This window comes from Danio rerio, chromosome 20 (assembly GCF_049306965.1).
Source record: "Danio rerio strain Tuebingen ecotype United States chromosome 20, GRCz12tu, whole genome shotgun sequence".
Classification (NCBI taxonomy): Eukaryota; Metazoa; Chordata; class Actinopteri; order Cypriniformes; family Danionidae; genus Danio; species Danio rerio.
Genome location: NC_133195.1, coordinates 12,136,896 through 12,153,230, shown reverse-complemented (window position 1 = coordinate 12,153,230; position 16,335 = coordinate 12,136,896). Strand labels below are relative to the sequence as shown.

General features: G+C 42.3%; 1 long non-coding RNA gene across 1 annotated transcript; it reads right to left on the bottom strand.

The window, feature by feature from the left end:
* Positions 1–5,384: 5,384 nt before the first annotated feature.
* On the bottom strand, positions 5,385–9,264 carry LOC141379540 (uncharacterized). The gene is made up of 3 exons (XR_012396372.1): positions 9,118–9,264; positions 8,931–9,020; positions 5,385–6,552 (listed from the first exon to the last, which is right to left on the bottom strand). It is a non-coding gene; the product is annotated as an uncharacterized lncRNA (long non-coding RNA).
* Between the last annotated feature and the right edge of the window lie 7,071 nt (positions 9,265–16,335).

Sequence of the window (16,335 nt, the reverse complement as noted above, 5' to 3'; positions counted from 1 at the left end):
TTCCTCTAAAGGAAGACCGGGCGAAATCGCGCACAACCATATTTGTCAGTGCGTCCTCTTTTAATGCTGCTGCTTGATGACCTGTGTTGTCTGAAACTGGTGGTTCGACTGACATTTTCTATTCTCGTCTTGATCTGGATCAAATGTGAGCTATTACCTTTACCAACAATTCGGCCATCATTAAGCTAATCTGCACAGCTTTGAGGATATTTGTGAACTGTCTCTTTACAAATAGTAAGACAAATAGTTGTGTGCGTGTTGGAGTTGGCTCATATTTTCATATTTTATCTGCAAGCACCCTAACCATCTATCGTCTTGCTTGTGGTGAAGGCCGCCTTTTAGAGGAAATAGCTTTCTGAATATCACCAGGCATAAGCTGCCATGGCACCTGGAAGGTATCTGGCCATGATTTCGTAGCATGGGATGTAGATGGTGTACTGTCTTCTAGACAACTTGATTCTCCATCAGTAAACATATTAGAAGAGCATGGAAGTGGTGAGGAGCTCCCAGCTGATGATGGAGTGTGCTGCATGATGCTAAAATCCAAAGTAACAGTTTCCGTCTATATACATCACAAAAATATTGAAGTGACAGTTAAAACACAACTTAATATATAAAAAGGATAATGTATTGAATTCTACCCACTGACTCATTTACATTTATAATACAAATTTGTCACATACGAGTAAAATATATTTCAATAAAGCTACTTACATCTAAAACTATTTGCATTGTTTAATTTACTAATGAACTGACTAAAAAGGAAACATCATTAGAAGGTATGATCTTGTGGATGATGACTTTTAGTTCTTCTCTTATGGAGGACATTGCTCTAAACTGAGACAACAGAATGATGAAGAACGATTACAGACATATTCACTACTGTGTATTTTGACAAAGGATAATAATCAAGAAGACTTTTCTGATTAACACACAGGTAGGATCCATCCATTGTTGTCAAAATGTGAATACCCATATTATGGAATCTGTTAGTCTGGAAAAGTTCTTCGATAAAATACACAGAACTGTTGTGTATGACTGTCATCACAATCCTGCCCACAATAAGCTCCTCATCAATTTCTTGAATGACAACAAACTTGTTTTTGGTATGTTGTTCATTTCACAGTACCCTCGTGTGAAACATATGTATTTTTATGCTGAAAATCAAATTCAGATACAGACTCCCTAATGGGATCATTGTAATCACTCACCACAAACTGTTACCTTTTCAGCAGTAATAGCAGGAGGAAACAGCTCACCAGCACCAAGAAATGCCTGCATAAAATGCCTGCAAAGCTGATGTCTTTCTGCAAGAGTTGAGCACATATTTTTAAAGTTGTGTAGTAATCTTGCACACTGTTTAAAATACCTATGCTTGCTCTCAAAGTGTAATGTCCATAAGCGTATGAGTGGTCCAAAATAAACAGTTAGCTCTGGGTAGTGGCTAAGATAGGGATGTTTAGGTCTCAGACACTGTGTAGGAAAAAGTTGTTTCCTACAATTCAGATACTCATCAATAGGGTTGGGTACCGAAACCCAGTGCCATTATAGCACCAGTACCTAGGTAACCGCTTTGTACCGGTATTAAATCAGCTATGAATTTCGGTGCCTAAATTCAGTGCTGCGGCAAGGACGTTACACCTGTTTCACACCGCAAGCAAAAGCAGTGCATGAGTAGCAAGTGCAAAGATCAATCTATCTCTATTTCTATCTCTATGTCTATTCTATCTAGTAATGAACAGCTCTCGGGTGGAATAACTTAAAAAAAAAAAAAAACATAAAACAAAGCCGAGTAAAACTTTCTTTCTCAGCTTCAGCTGCACAGCACACAGCGAGCTCACATCATCCAGCATGCGTGTCAGACTACACTACCCACAATACACTTCGCTATGGACTACAACTCCCATAAATAGCAAGTCTTAAAGCAGTTTTTAATCATTTAAGTTCATTTGATTGACTATAAATAAATCAGTTGATATTATTAACGCATTTATTGGGTAATTTGCTACTTTTTACTGTCATTCAATGTGTTTTGGTCATTATCAATGCACAAAACAAACAAAAAGAAATAGGACTTATTATGACTCCAGAATAATTATTTTTTAGGAAATAGGGTCAAAATTTTCTGAAACATTATTGTGAATGAATGGGAGGGCAAAATAAATTGACTTCAACTGTAGGCCTGGTAAAGTTTACAGGTGCAGCAATGTGCCTTGATGTACTTGAATGTTAGAAATATGTTCTCCTACACCAGTATAAGGTTACTTGTCAAATAAATAAACAAGGAAGATTATTTTGAATTTAAGTTATTTAATTATCTTGTTCATGAAGTTTGTGATGGATGAAAACAAATCACTTCCAATAATGTTAAGTATTTTGTGATATATATGTTAAAATGTGCTCCTAAAAGTATGTGGCCCCTGCCTGCCCCCCACAGGTTAATAGTAAGCTAATGTAATTTCATAATGCAAATCTTAAATTCATGCTAACCAACAAATGATAAAAGGAAATGTATTAATGTAATACAATATCAATTTTTGTTTACTTTAAACTGTAATTATATTGTTCTATCAAAATTATTTTTAAAAATATTTTGTCAATAAAATATTTTTGTAGAGTCATCCACCATCATTTTGTGGCTAAAAAGATTCAGGCACTGTTTTGGCATTGGTATCATTTTAAAAGTATCGATTGGGCACTGGTATCGAAAAAAACCCAAACGATACCCAACCCTACTCAATCACAACTCTCAAATAGCCTTCCTGGCCACTGGAAATGGCTGGTGCACAAACAAGTGCAACCATTTCCCTTAATACTAAAATGAGTTGCCAAACTTCATTCTTACCCAGTGATTCAATTTTGAGACCAATCAACATTGGTAGCATCCTCAAAAAAACACCAGTTCTGGACAGCATGTCCAGCTAGCTTCTCACTTCCTGGGTTAATCTTACAAGGTCTGTCACTGTTGTCATTACCTAGAAATTTGACTGAACTGACTGATCCTTTGATTTAATTCCTGGTAAGTAAATTGTCTGTCATCCTTTACAAGATGTTTAATACATAAAAGAAGATCATACGACACAACACCCCCAAACAAATCATGTTCAAGGCAAGGGGGCAATACATGATAGAATGGCTGTCTGGCATACATGATAGAAGGAAAGCTCATTAAATAATGAATCAAACTTGATACATCGACTCTGGATCAATCCCACATCAAGGCTCTTAATGTGGTCTTTGTAAGACTGCACTGTGCGAAATGTGGCCCTGGGAAGTGGATCTTCCTGAAATGCAAATTTGTCAATTTCACAATATCTGCAAAAGTATGTGCTTCCACTAAAATTCTGCAGAAAACCACATATATTATGTGAGCCTAAATTGTCACCAGCTATTGCCAGCAAGATTGCTTTTACATTCAGTCCATCTGGAAAATTTACACCTGTACTCTCAAGGTCTTTAAGGACTTTGACTAAGGGCCTACTCACACTATGCCATCCGTACCGTGCCCAGGCCCGTTTCCCGGATCGTTTGAGAAGTATGAGTGCGCTGAATCGGGCTCAAGCACGGTTCACTTGGCCGGCCCTGGCCCGGTTGGAAGAGGTGGGCCTGAGCGCGGTTCACTTGGGCTTTGGCACGGTACACTTGTAGTGAGAGTGGAGCCAGAGCCCGAAACTAAAGACGCTACGTCATTTGCTGCGACGCTTCAAAACAGGAAAAAGTCATGTTACGTCACTTTCTGCAACGCTTCAAACTCTCAAAGCAACTGGAAAAGGACGAGTGATGCATTTTCTGTGACTATTCCAAAAACAACCATGGCGTGGAAAGGATCCTTTTGGTCAACTGAAGAGGTGCAGTGTTTGTTGGATGTTTGGGGTGGCGAGAGCATTCAAGAGCAGCTGGACAAAACTCACAAGAACTCCGAAATATTTCGGAAAATTAAGGATCATCTTCTCGGCCGTGGTTACGGCCGAGACAAAGAACCACCGAACAATGCCGGGACAAAATAAAAAAACTACGGACACAGTACTTAAAAGTGCGATAGTGTGATAGCAAACATGTTTTACTACAAATGGAAAAAAGTAAATGATCATAGTGCATGTTTGTTTACTGTGCATCATTAAAATGTTTATGTTTGTGTTTTCTTTTCTTGTAATTCGACAGTTATGTGCCCCAGTTCGAACTCACCTGGCACCTCAAACAGTAGTGTTGAGACACTAGAAACAACACCTTCCAGGGAACAAAGGAAGAGGAAGAGAAAGGTGGAGGCAAACGACACGATGGCTGCCTTTAAAACCTGCAGAAATGGCAGCACGACGAATTTATGGAGGGGGAACAACTGCGTTAACAGCAGGAAAGAAAAATGCTGGATAATCGGATGAAGGCTCAAGCTAATGTGGAGGAGCGTATACTGCAGCAGCATCAAGAAACCACAATGATGTTTATGCAAACAATTAACAGACTCTTTGATGCCATGGTGCCTACAAACTCTCATCATCATTCTTATTTTCGTGGCCATGTTCCTACACCTCCTCCTGCAACTTCTCCACAGCGGCCATACCCTCACCCTACCCAGTCATCATCACCCTACCCAGAACTTGAAAATGTGACTCATCCCCAGTATCAACAGCACGCCAAGTTATCACAGTACTCTGAATGTGATAACATGTCAAAAGTTTTTTGGAAGCTTTAAAAAACTTGTTTTTGTATTTACAGTATTGTTTTCTTTTACTTAGGATAATAGTTTTACATTTTTTTTAAAGTTTATATATATATATATATATATATATATATATATATATATATATATATATATATATATATATATATATATGTGTGTGTGTGTGTGTGTGTGTGTGTGTATGTGTGTGTGTGTGTGTGTGTGTGTGTGTGTGTGTGTGTTTTAAATAAACACTTGGTAACCTTTCTTTAAAGACAATGTATGCCGCCAAAAAAACTTAGTTTTGATTTGCTTTCTTAATTTTGTTTTTTTATATTGTTTTTTTCTTTATATAATAGTTTATAGTTTATAATAGTTTGTTTATGTTGTTTTTCTTTTCTGTATATAAGAGTTGTTGTACTTATATATTTATATATATATATTATATTTATATATGTTTATATACATTTTTTATATATTTTTTGATAGTTATTTCAACCACAATGTATATCTCTAAAAACTGCACTTTATTGTTATACCTCAGTATTCAACAAACTCTATATTTGATTTACTTTCTTTTTGATTTTCTTTTATGTCCCATTACTGCACACGGTCATCTACTGTAAAGTACTGTTAGTACTGCAGAATGTGCTTCTTTTATTATAAATAACATTTTTGGATATTATTTAATGTTTTGTGTGTTGATAAATAATTAGAGCAGTTCTGAAAATAAGCAATATGTCTTTATTGACAACAATCACAGAAATAGTATACCAGTACTAACAGGGTAAATAACTATGCAACATTACACAAAGTATGCCATAAAAACCATTGTTCCGCAAAATCTGTCCTTACAGATTAGAGAAATATGAGCACAGTGCATCTCTAGTGGCATTTGACCTGGTGGCTGAATGGCAAGAATTCCAATCACCGTTCACATTTACGTCTTTCATAGCAATCTCATCACAGTCCTCACCATACAATTGACAATAATTGTAAAGCACGCAACAGGCACTGATAATAGTGTTAATGTTGTCTATGTGACAATCACACCTCTTCATCAAGCATCTCCACCTTCCTTTCAAGAGTCCAAATGCCCTTTTCACAGTCATCTGTGCCTTGCTGAGGCGGTTGTTGAAGGTAGTTTGTGCAGGGGTTGTCAGTTGGTTTTCAGGGTATGGTTTCATCAACCATGGCAGCAACGGATATGCATCATCCCCTAAAAGCATAAGAGGCACATCCACATCCCCAAACCTCTCTATGTTAGGAGGGAATAGGGAATTACCCTGACCCCTATCAAACAAGGATGAATTAGCAAAAACCCTTGCATCATGTACCTTGCCTGGCCATCCCACATTAATGTCCCAGAACATAAGTCTATGATCAACCACACCTTGTAGAATAACAGAATAGAAATCTTTCCGGTTATAGTAGTCTGCAGGGCTGACTGGTGGAGCTAAAATCCCAATATGAGTGCCATCAATGGCTCCTCCACATTGTGGGATCCCCCACTTGTTTCTGAAACCCTGAATTATGCTTTCAAATTCCTGTTCAGAGGGTGTTCTGATGAAAATTGAAAGCAAAATTTTCACAATTGTTGAGGCAACAAAGTTTGTAATGCTTACTGCAGTTGACTGACCAATACCAAATAAATGGGAGATTGTTCTGAACTCAACTTTGTGGCCAATCTCCATATGCATATTGCCACACGTTGTTCCACAGGCACTGGTTTCCTGAATGTAGTGGTTTGTCTTTGAATGTGTGGCTGCAGGCGGTTGCACAACTGTAAGAATGCAGCCCTTCCAATTCTGAAATTATCCTTCCACTCACAATCTATCCAACTGGTGAGAACATGCTGCCACCACACATTAGATCTCTGACGAATCCATGTAGTCCTGCAGCAGAATGGAAACAATATTATTAATTGTATAGTTTTTGCATACACAATAACGTTAAAGCTCTTTAAAGTGGAAATAAACAAACAACAAACCACTATGACAAATCAAATCACTTTTATTGTCACATCACCAGCAGCACGTGTGCTATGTTGAGTGAAAAGCTTAGGTGCTGGCAACGCACACAAAATACTAATGTACTTAATATTAAATACCTAAAGTACAGCTGTTCTATTTTCTATATGACTGTGTACATTTAGTTGTGAATAACAAAAATAAACACTGATTAAAAAGATGATTTCTTTTGCATTTCCACTAAAACTACAACATATTGTTACAAAGTAAATGCTAAACAATTTAATCACAATGTAGATCGAAGTGTTACAGTTTATAATTAAATAACAAATTTATAATTACATAACCTGTATATAACAGATGCAGTTACAAACAAGTTACAAACAAGTGACGTTACGTGTTGGACACTTGATTGTACAATATGCAATATTCTCAGCTTTTTACTATTGTTATCAAACTTTATCTACAACATATCCCTAATAGTCTAAGGCATTACACCATTATTAGCCATACTATGCTACAGTTATCATTAAAAAACATACTGTGTTTGAAATTAAATGATACACTTCCTTTTGTTCTTATTGCTTCTAATTTTTCTCACCTTATAGATGTACAGGAACTGTAGTCGCTCAACAAAGCTGCAAAGTCTTCGCTGCATTTAAGCTGCCACCTTGCAAACTTCCTTATACGAGCAGTACAATTTCGTGAATGTTTTCAAGCCACAAAGATGATAGACCGGCTCATCGTTATGTTGTGAGAGGGCTGTGCACCACTGAGGAGCAAACGACTTAAAAAAATTACCCACAAACTTAACAAAGTAATGGACTCCATTGTGCTTAGCGCATCTCCTACTGTTTATTTTGAGTACGTCGCACTACAATGACGCACTATAATGACGTAAACGGGCTTGGGTACGGATGCTAAAAACATAGTGTGAGTGGGGGCCATCGGGGGAGAGGGGAGGGGGCGCAATCATGCTTCGCCCCGGTTCAGGGCTACTGTGCATAGTTTAAGTACGTCCTAAGCACCTCATGACCAATTCTTGACCAAAGTACTTAAAGTCTTGTTCCCTGTAAAGAAACACCAACTGCATTTGGTACGTAGTTGACCTATTATGGGGAAACAGATCTGCCAATGTGAGATACTTAGCAAGTATTTATGCTTTTTTTCCCCCCAGACCCTAAAGGGTTCACAACCTCAAAAGCATCTTGGTATAGGACTAAGCCTAATGCGGACTCATCTGCATGTTGCAAATTTGCAGTGATGTTTTCACCATCCTACACATCTTTTAAAATGTCCTTCATTTGGACACGACTGTGCATTTCACTGTACTGTTCCCTGACTGACTCGCAGCTTCAATGGTTTGCTTACTGGAACATACTGTACGAAACATTCTTTTCCTGCTTCATTCTGTCCTAGACATATGGGTAGTGGCTCAACATAACTAAAGTTCTTCTTGAAAAATGTTTTTCTAAGCTGATCTGATCTTAATATATGATTATTACATGAAGTAAAATGTCTTCCGCTTTAAGATCATTAAGTACCATTGTTACCATTGCCTCTGGAACATCAAGTGAGATAACTTTTGCTGAAGTCTGAAAAGCAAATGGGACTAATTGATTTCATGTATTGATTATTTATCTTCAATCACTGTCTGGATGACTGGGGCTGGAAGCAATAGTTTTGCTTGCAATTTCAAATAGAAAAGAGCAAGATTCCTTACAAACAAACTCTCATCAACATTTTTTTTAACATATGACACAACAGTACCACATGTTTCTCCACAATTCTGACAAGAATACATAATGTTATAACAAGAGTTATTTAGTCAACCCATTATGTCAAGTTTCACTATAAAATATGCATAAAATGCTTGACACTGACACTGCAAAACATCTTGTCAAGCCGCTATTATAATATTATTGTACTGCAAACAAACAATGTGCACGTTCACAGCAATTTTATTCCTTAACTTTACTCATAAAGATTAAAATCTCCCAACAGTTTCATAAACTTGGAAGTGTCTTGATCACTGCAACTTAAGTTAACGTTACCGAGCATACAATCTGACCATAACTGCTATATAAACTAATCGGAATAACGACAAAAATGACAAAGGTCACACTCAATTCTAAAAAAGGTGTTTTTAGAAGCATTGGAGTTGCAAATGATAATGTATATTTGTAATAAAATGCACCGAATGTGCAAGTTACAAGTGTAACCACATGAAAAAAAAAAAAAAAAAAGGATTCTGTTCAATCTTCACTCAAAGTTTAAGTAAAATCTAGGTTTAACATTCTTACCTGCTTGTGATGTGAAGACAAGTCCTTCAGCTATTGTTAGCTTGCTAATTAGGCTAACGTTACCCCTTTCTCCTCTCACACAGTCATATCCTGTAATTACATGAACAGGTTATTTGATTATGTGTCGATTGGTTGTTTATGACGTAATATTTAAATTTAATAGGTAATTTAAATATAGTATAATCACAGATAGAGCTTCTTATCTTGTTGAAATATCCAAATATTCTTTCTTGTAAGTAGCCTACTATGGAGTAGCAAACAGACACACAGTTCAAATCAGTCAATCATAAAATGCAGGGAAGACCAGTTTGTGTAACCACAAATTATAATGTTCAATCTTTGAACTTTTTACTAAAAGTTCAGGTAAAATATCCATCCAGGACAAAAATTAACAAAATTTCTTAAGTTATGTGAGGACTGCCAAGTCCTCATGCTAGGGTGTACCTTGCTTTTCAAATCCACACAGTCATGTTGCACTAGTGCGTTAATTGGATGTGTACATGTGATTTAAAAAACAGGTACTTTAAAGATAGTTAGTCACATTTGGAGCTGCAAATTTACCTCATGTAGATAATCCAAAATGTCGTTTTGTGCGCACAGAAAAAAATATGGTATAAAACTGTTAAATTACAGTGCCCTTACTGTTGTTGCTCAACCACTCAAACTCAAGTGAGCAAGTCTTCCCGTGATGCAATGTAAAAAAAAAAAAAAAGAAAAACGCAACTTGCTGTTTTTACATTAAAATGGTATTTTGCTGTTAGGTAACTTACTGTAAGAATAGGCAAGGCAAGGCTATTTAGCACATTTCATACACAGTGGGAATTCAAAGTGCTTTACATAAACAAGAATAAAAGACAAGTATAAGAAAATAAATGCAAATAATTAAAGTTATTAAACACTGATAAAAACAGCCCATATTGTGTTAAAACAGGTTATAAAGGAGTAGAAAAAAAAAACATAATAAGGATTAGGGAATAAAACACATTTTCTGAAGAATATTTTGATAAACATTTGCATTTCTGTCATGTAGCATTTTTGAGTATTTTGAATCTTGCTGCAGAAATCAAAACATGATACTTTAACTACACCTTTACTGAATTTTTACACATTTTGGATTCAGTCTTTTCTGTAGTTTGAAATTTACAAAAATCTCTCCTAAATAAGTGACCGATAGTTCTTCAAAAGGTTATTCTGACCTAATCTTTTAACCAGAGCTTTGGTCACAGTGTAAACATTGAGACACTGAATAAGGAGATACAGATCTTTACCCTGTCAGAACAGAACAGATGATTAATTTCAGCTCCAGTGTTAAACACATTGTCAATTGAGATTCTCCACATTATCCTGTTCTCTCATCCATTTATCTTTCATTAACAAACAGCCTTTTTGAGGGTCTTAAATGTGTTTGTGACATTATAAAGATGATTTCTATCCTAGAAATCTCAGATTTGAATAAACTGTTTACTTTGTTATGGCTGAAAGATTTGATCCTTTGATCTTTGTCTTGTAAAGCTGCTGTTGGAGGGTTTCAGTAGCTTTAGTGACAGATCACAAAATCTGTAAAAATGTCTTAGGTTACACATGTAACCATGGTTCCCCTTCGGTTGGGGAACTTCAGTGCTATTAAGTGGATTTGATATTGAAAATCCACGTATGGGAAGGATTCGGTTCAGAAGCCGCTTGTCTGAAAGAGTATTGAACGGCCCAATGAATGCAATGAATTGGCAGCGTAAGCTTGCACAGGTGTGCTTCATTGCCAATTATCCCAGCATATAAGCACACCTGGAGCGAGCAAACGCCATCCTTTTCGCTTCAGAGACTTTCTGATCGAGTCGATGAGGGTTCCTCCTGCTGTGATCCAGCGATTCCGAGAGCATTCTCCCAGTCCAGAGTGTGTACACGCAGCGGCAGACGGTCGAGCTGGGTTTCTCCCTTGCCTGGCGTTCTTTGGGTCTGGTCCTCCAGAGGGGTGCGTATAAAGTTGCAAACTTCACAGAAAGAGCAACACAGTCATGCAGCACGTCCTTTTCAGGACGGTGCTCCGACTGTGCGTTTCTGGATGCGGTGGTTTCCTGTCCTCGGATGATTGGCACGGGCACTGCGTTGCATGCCTGGGGGTTCCAGCATGTTAATGCGTGAGCAGTTAATGTCGTCATTGCGATGCCATGACTGTTACACAATAAAGATCGCGGCTAGCCTTTGCAAAAGGGCAAACCACCCCAGTTGTGCCCTGCTCTGCAGCGGGCACTCGGGCAGATCTGAGGGTTTTAGCCGCGGACCTCCCGCTCCTCAAAGCGCTCCATCCAAGCTTTGGGCGGGGGAAGCGATCCGTCTAAAAGATGGTAGCCCTTGCGCTCGATGACACCGGAGACCAGACGTCCACCGCGGCATCGGAGGGTGGGCTTTCCGTGACCGATGATGATCCAGACCCACTCGCCCCCTCCAGGCAGGTGAGCGCTGTCAAACGGATTCTGAAACGGACATGTTAGCCGTGCTTTCTTGGGCTGCTTCGGCCGTGGGTTGGAGATGGCTCAGCTCCGCGGCCGGACCGACTAGAGGAGTGTCCCCTTCTTCCCGGAGGTGCACAGTAGGCTCACGTGGTCTTGAAGGGCACTTTTTTCTGCTCGTGCTGCGTGTCCCTCCACCCTCACCACTCTTGATGGTGGAACGGCCAGGGGGTATGTGGCGATTCCTCAGGTTGAGTACGCGATGGCGGTTAATCCGCGCAGCACCTCTTCTTGCCGGGGTACGCCTCGTCTTCCATCCAAAGCCTGTAAGTTATCTGCCTCCCTCGGAGGTTAGAGCTTACATTCATACCAGCTCCTCACCGAAGGCTCCCGCCTACGAGAGCTGCACCGCACACGCCTCTGGCGAAGCCAGCGCGTCGAGCACCTCGGAAGCAGGCAGCCCCCCTGCCCAGAGCGCCGCTAAGTCCGGCAACGGACCGCGAAGCGTCCCTGAGACAGGCTATCTGGAGAAGAGGGAACTTGCTCTTTCCCCGCTGGAGGGCGGGGCCCCATTTCCAATGGCACTTTTTACTGCCATGAAAACATCATGAAAGAGCACTTTTCCACTTCCCCGGATGTGACAGCCTGAAATCTGCCAGTCTGGGACGCTATGCTTTCTAGCTTGCAGATTCGGTGCGTTTCGCCAGTGGCTCACGAGCACTGGGAGGACGGTCTCCTTTCTCCCACCCCTCGAGCCTCCCCTCCAGAGCTCGGGTGCGGAGTGAGAGCAAATATCTCACCTCCAGCTTTTCCGTGGGACCCACACGCTTTCCAGATCAGCACACCCACTCCGCGCTGCCCCACTGCTGGTACGTCAGCGATTGTAGCGATAAGTCCATTAGCGAAAGCTCTGCCTGCCTGGTTAGCGCGAGCCAGCTCTTCGCGGTGGCTCATACGCACAATCAGACTTGGCTATGCGATTCAGTTCTCGAAACGGCCCCCCAAGTCACGGGTGTGCAGCCCCTGTTCGCCCCTGTCTTGCGAGAGGAGATTGCTGTCCTCTTGGCAAAGGATGCAATCGAGCTGCTCCCTCCAGCCGAGATGGAGAGCGGGTTTTACAGCCCACACTTCATCGTGCCCAAAAGAGCGGTGGGTCACGGCCAATCCTAGATCTGCGCGTTTTGAACCGCTGTCTGCACAAGCTGCAGTTCAGAATGCTCACGCAGAAGCGCATCCTCCGGTGCGTTCGTCCTCTGGGTTGGTCTGCAGCATTAGACCTGATGGACGCATATTTCCATGTCTCCACTCTTCCTTGCCACCGTCAGTTTCTGCGGTTTGCGTTTTAAGGTCGAGCTTGGCAATACAAAGCCCTCCCCTTCGGGCTCTCTCTGTCTCCGCGGGTCCTCACCAAGCCCGCGGAGGGTGCCTTAGCGCCCCTTCGGCTCGCCGACATCTGCATACTCAATTTTCTTGACGACTGGCTGATTTTTGCCCTCTCTCGGAGCAATTGATTATGCAGAGACAAAGTGCTCCGGCACTTCCACCTGTTGGGGTTTCAGGTCAACCGAGAAAAGAGCAACCTCGCCCCTGTGCAGAGGATCTCTTCTCTCAGGCTGGAGCTGGACTCGGTCACCATGGCAGCACGCCTCTCCGGAGAGCGCGCTCAGCTGATGCTGTACTGTCTGTGAGAGCTCGACAGTAAAATAGTGGTCCCACTGAAACTATTTCAGAGGCTCCTGGGGCATATGTCATCCGCAGCCGCTTCATGCCGCTCGGATTACTCTATATGAGAATACTTCAGCACTGGCTTCACGATCGAGTCCCCAGACGCGCATGGCATGCGACTGCGGACCTGGAAAGGTACCCAGTTGCATTGGCATATCGTCAATGCAATACCACGGCAGCCTTACGTCATGGAGAATGGAGACTCCACCCAAATTCTGTTCAGCTGATATGGGCGCGATTCGAGGAAGCCCAGATCAATCTGTTGCTTCCCCTGAGATCGCTCATTGCCAGTTGTTCTTTTCCCTGACCGAGTGCTTTCGGCACGGATGCACTGGCTTATAGCTGGCCTCGGGGCATGCGCAAATACGCCTTTCCCCCAGAGAGCCTGCTCGCGCAGTTACTGTGCAAGGTCAGGGAGGACAAGGAACAGGTTGCTGGTTGCGCCCCTCTGGCTCAACCAGACTGGATGTCAGAGCTCTCCCTCCTCGCGATGGCCCCCTGGCACCCTCGCCGATCTATGGAGGTCCTTGGACACGAGGAAGACTTGGGTAACCTCCAATTGCGGTGGCTAATACCGTCACTCGGGCTAGAGCCCCCTCCCTGATCGCGCATATGCCCTGAAGTGGAGTCTATTCACTGAATGGTGTGTCTTTTGCAGAGAAGACCCCCGATCTTGCCAGATCAGTATTGTGCTCTCTTTCCTTCAAGAGAAGCTGGATAGCAGGCTGTCGCCCTCCACACTCAAGGCTGCCATCTCCGCTCTCATGACGCGGTGGCTGGCAGCACCATGGGAACGCATAACCTCATCATCCGGTTCCTCAGGGGCGCTAGGTGAATTAATCCACCCCGCCCCATCTCATGCCCTCTTAGGATCTCGCCCACGTTACACGAGCCGCGTCAGATCCATTCGATCCGCGACTCAGTATCTTTCTGTCCCTGAAGACAGCTCTGCTAGTCGCGTTGATATCGATTAGAGGATCGGGGATCCGGAGGCATTTTTTCGGTCAGTGACTCGTGCCTGTAATTGGGCAGGCTTTCTCTAATGCCTGAGACCCCGCCCGCGATATGTGCCCAAGGTTCCTAGGTGAGCCTGCAAGCGCTGCCCTCGAAGGAGGCAGACCCAGCCCTTTCTTTATTGTCCAGTTCACGTCTTGCGTATTATCCGGACAGCACTCAGAGTTTAGATCATCTTAGCAGCTCTTCGTCTGTTATGGTGGTCGGCAGCAGGGAAGTGCTGTACCGAATTAAGTTTTCCCACTGGTTTGTGGATGCCATTCTCTCGCTTATCAGAGCCGAGGTGAGCTTCGAATCCCCTCGAGCGCGCGCACGCGGCGCCTCTCTAACAGACATCTGTAGAGCTGCGGGCTGGGTGACACCCAACACATTTGCAAGGTTTTACAATCTGCGAGTGGAGCCGGTTTCCTCTAGGGTATTAGGTAACCCTTTGGTGATTGAGGAAACAATTCGGTAGGGTGTTGAAATACGCTTGCTGTGCCATTCTCCCTAACATGGAGGAACGTGCGCCTTTTTATCTGTCAGTAAAGTTCCCCGTCAGGTGAGCCCTGCAGATTCCTCTGTGGCCCCCAGCACTGACTCAGCGGAGGAGTCACTTGCTGGCCCACTACATTGTAGGTCTGCCCGCTGGTCAGCCCACGTTTTGGGTATAGGTGCCTGCTATGCGTGATCCCCACTAGGCAATCCCATATGCTTAATCCGCCACGGTTAAGCCCCCCCTGGGTGGACCCGTGTCTTCCCTCTCCACTAACCACTTTTTTGCTATGCGTACTCCCCCTTTTTAGGGCTAGTCCATATGTAAATTCTGCCATCTATTCCGCCCTTGGGTAGCAGATGGCCTCCGCAGCGTCCTCCCTATCGGGATTGCACGCTTCCCAATGTACTGTCGTATATTCCTAGAATTATCTAGATGCTCACGACTTCCCAAAAAATATATCTAAATCCGTAAGACTTCTGTTGAAGTAGGATAAATTAGGGCCAGGGACACGTTGGAGGACCGCGCCTCCCATGATGTTGGTGCGTCACGCTTGCTTGACTATCCCCTCATCGGGGGTGTTGGTAAGGTGCAGTCATTATGGCGCTTTCCAGAGTCTTCCCATATGAGGATTTTCAATATCACGTTCGAGGAGGGGAACAGAAGTGCTATACTCCGTCGCCATAATGACTGTCCCTTAGCTGTTTGAAAGTCTCTTTAGCTTAAAAGGATGGCGTTTGCTCGCTCATTGCATTCATTGGCCCATTCAATACTCTTTCAGACAAGCGGCTTCTGAACCGAATCCTTCCCATACGTGGATTTTTAATATCAAATCCACTTAATAGCACTGAAGTTCCCCTCCTCGGGGAACGAAGGGTTACTTCTGTAACCTCGAACGTTCTCTATTAAGGAGACACAATGGGATACAATCGCTCCCTTATAACCTCCTAAAGTACAGATTAAATCAATCCAATGTAATTGGTGGCAAGTATCGTATCAGACCGGAAGGTATAAATTACCAAGGAAGCAAACAACTTCAGCTTAAAACCTCTCGAACAAAGTGTACCAGGCATGGAATAGTATAGTAAAGCGACACAACATCTTGTTTCCTTCAGGGAACCATGGTTACAGACGTAACCTAAGATTAGGAGACACAGTGGTATGAGTTTTCCTAATTCACGTATTTATACTGTATCCTGGAGTAAAATCTAATAAAAATAAATAAAAAATGTTTAGGTCAGTGACTGGCTAGAATAAAAGGCTTTTAAAGCTGTCATACCCCTGGTATGATTATCCACCATCTCAGAGTCTGCTTAGATGCTGACAATCCCATTTAGGTGGATCATATAGGATGAACAACTGTTCTGTTGGCCACCATGAGGCATGCCATGTATGTATGCATCTAACGCCTGCACTGGGCAAAGCAGATTTAAATACTGTTGATCTGGCATCATTCAGGGTGGAGAATTAAAGGCCTGCAGCACAGTAGGTCACACCACCTCAGTGGGGACCTTAGGGCCGTACTTTGCTCAGGGGTACAGGAATGCCCTCACCATACTAGGTGAGAGTTCCGAAAAGGAGCTACAGCTACTTTCAATTTTTTTGTAGTCTTTTTAGGGAAGTAATGGCAAACAAAAAGACCGTCTTCACGGTCATAAATTTTTCGAACACCTTCTCAATGAGTTCAAAAGGGGCTATCAACAGGCCCTCAAGCACTATCGACAAATCCCAAGTAGGAACCCTA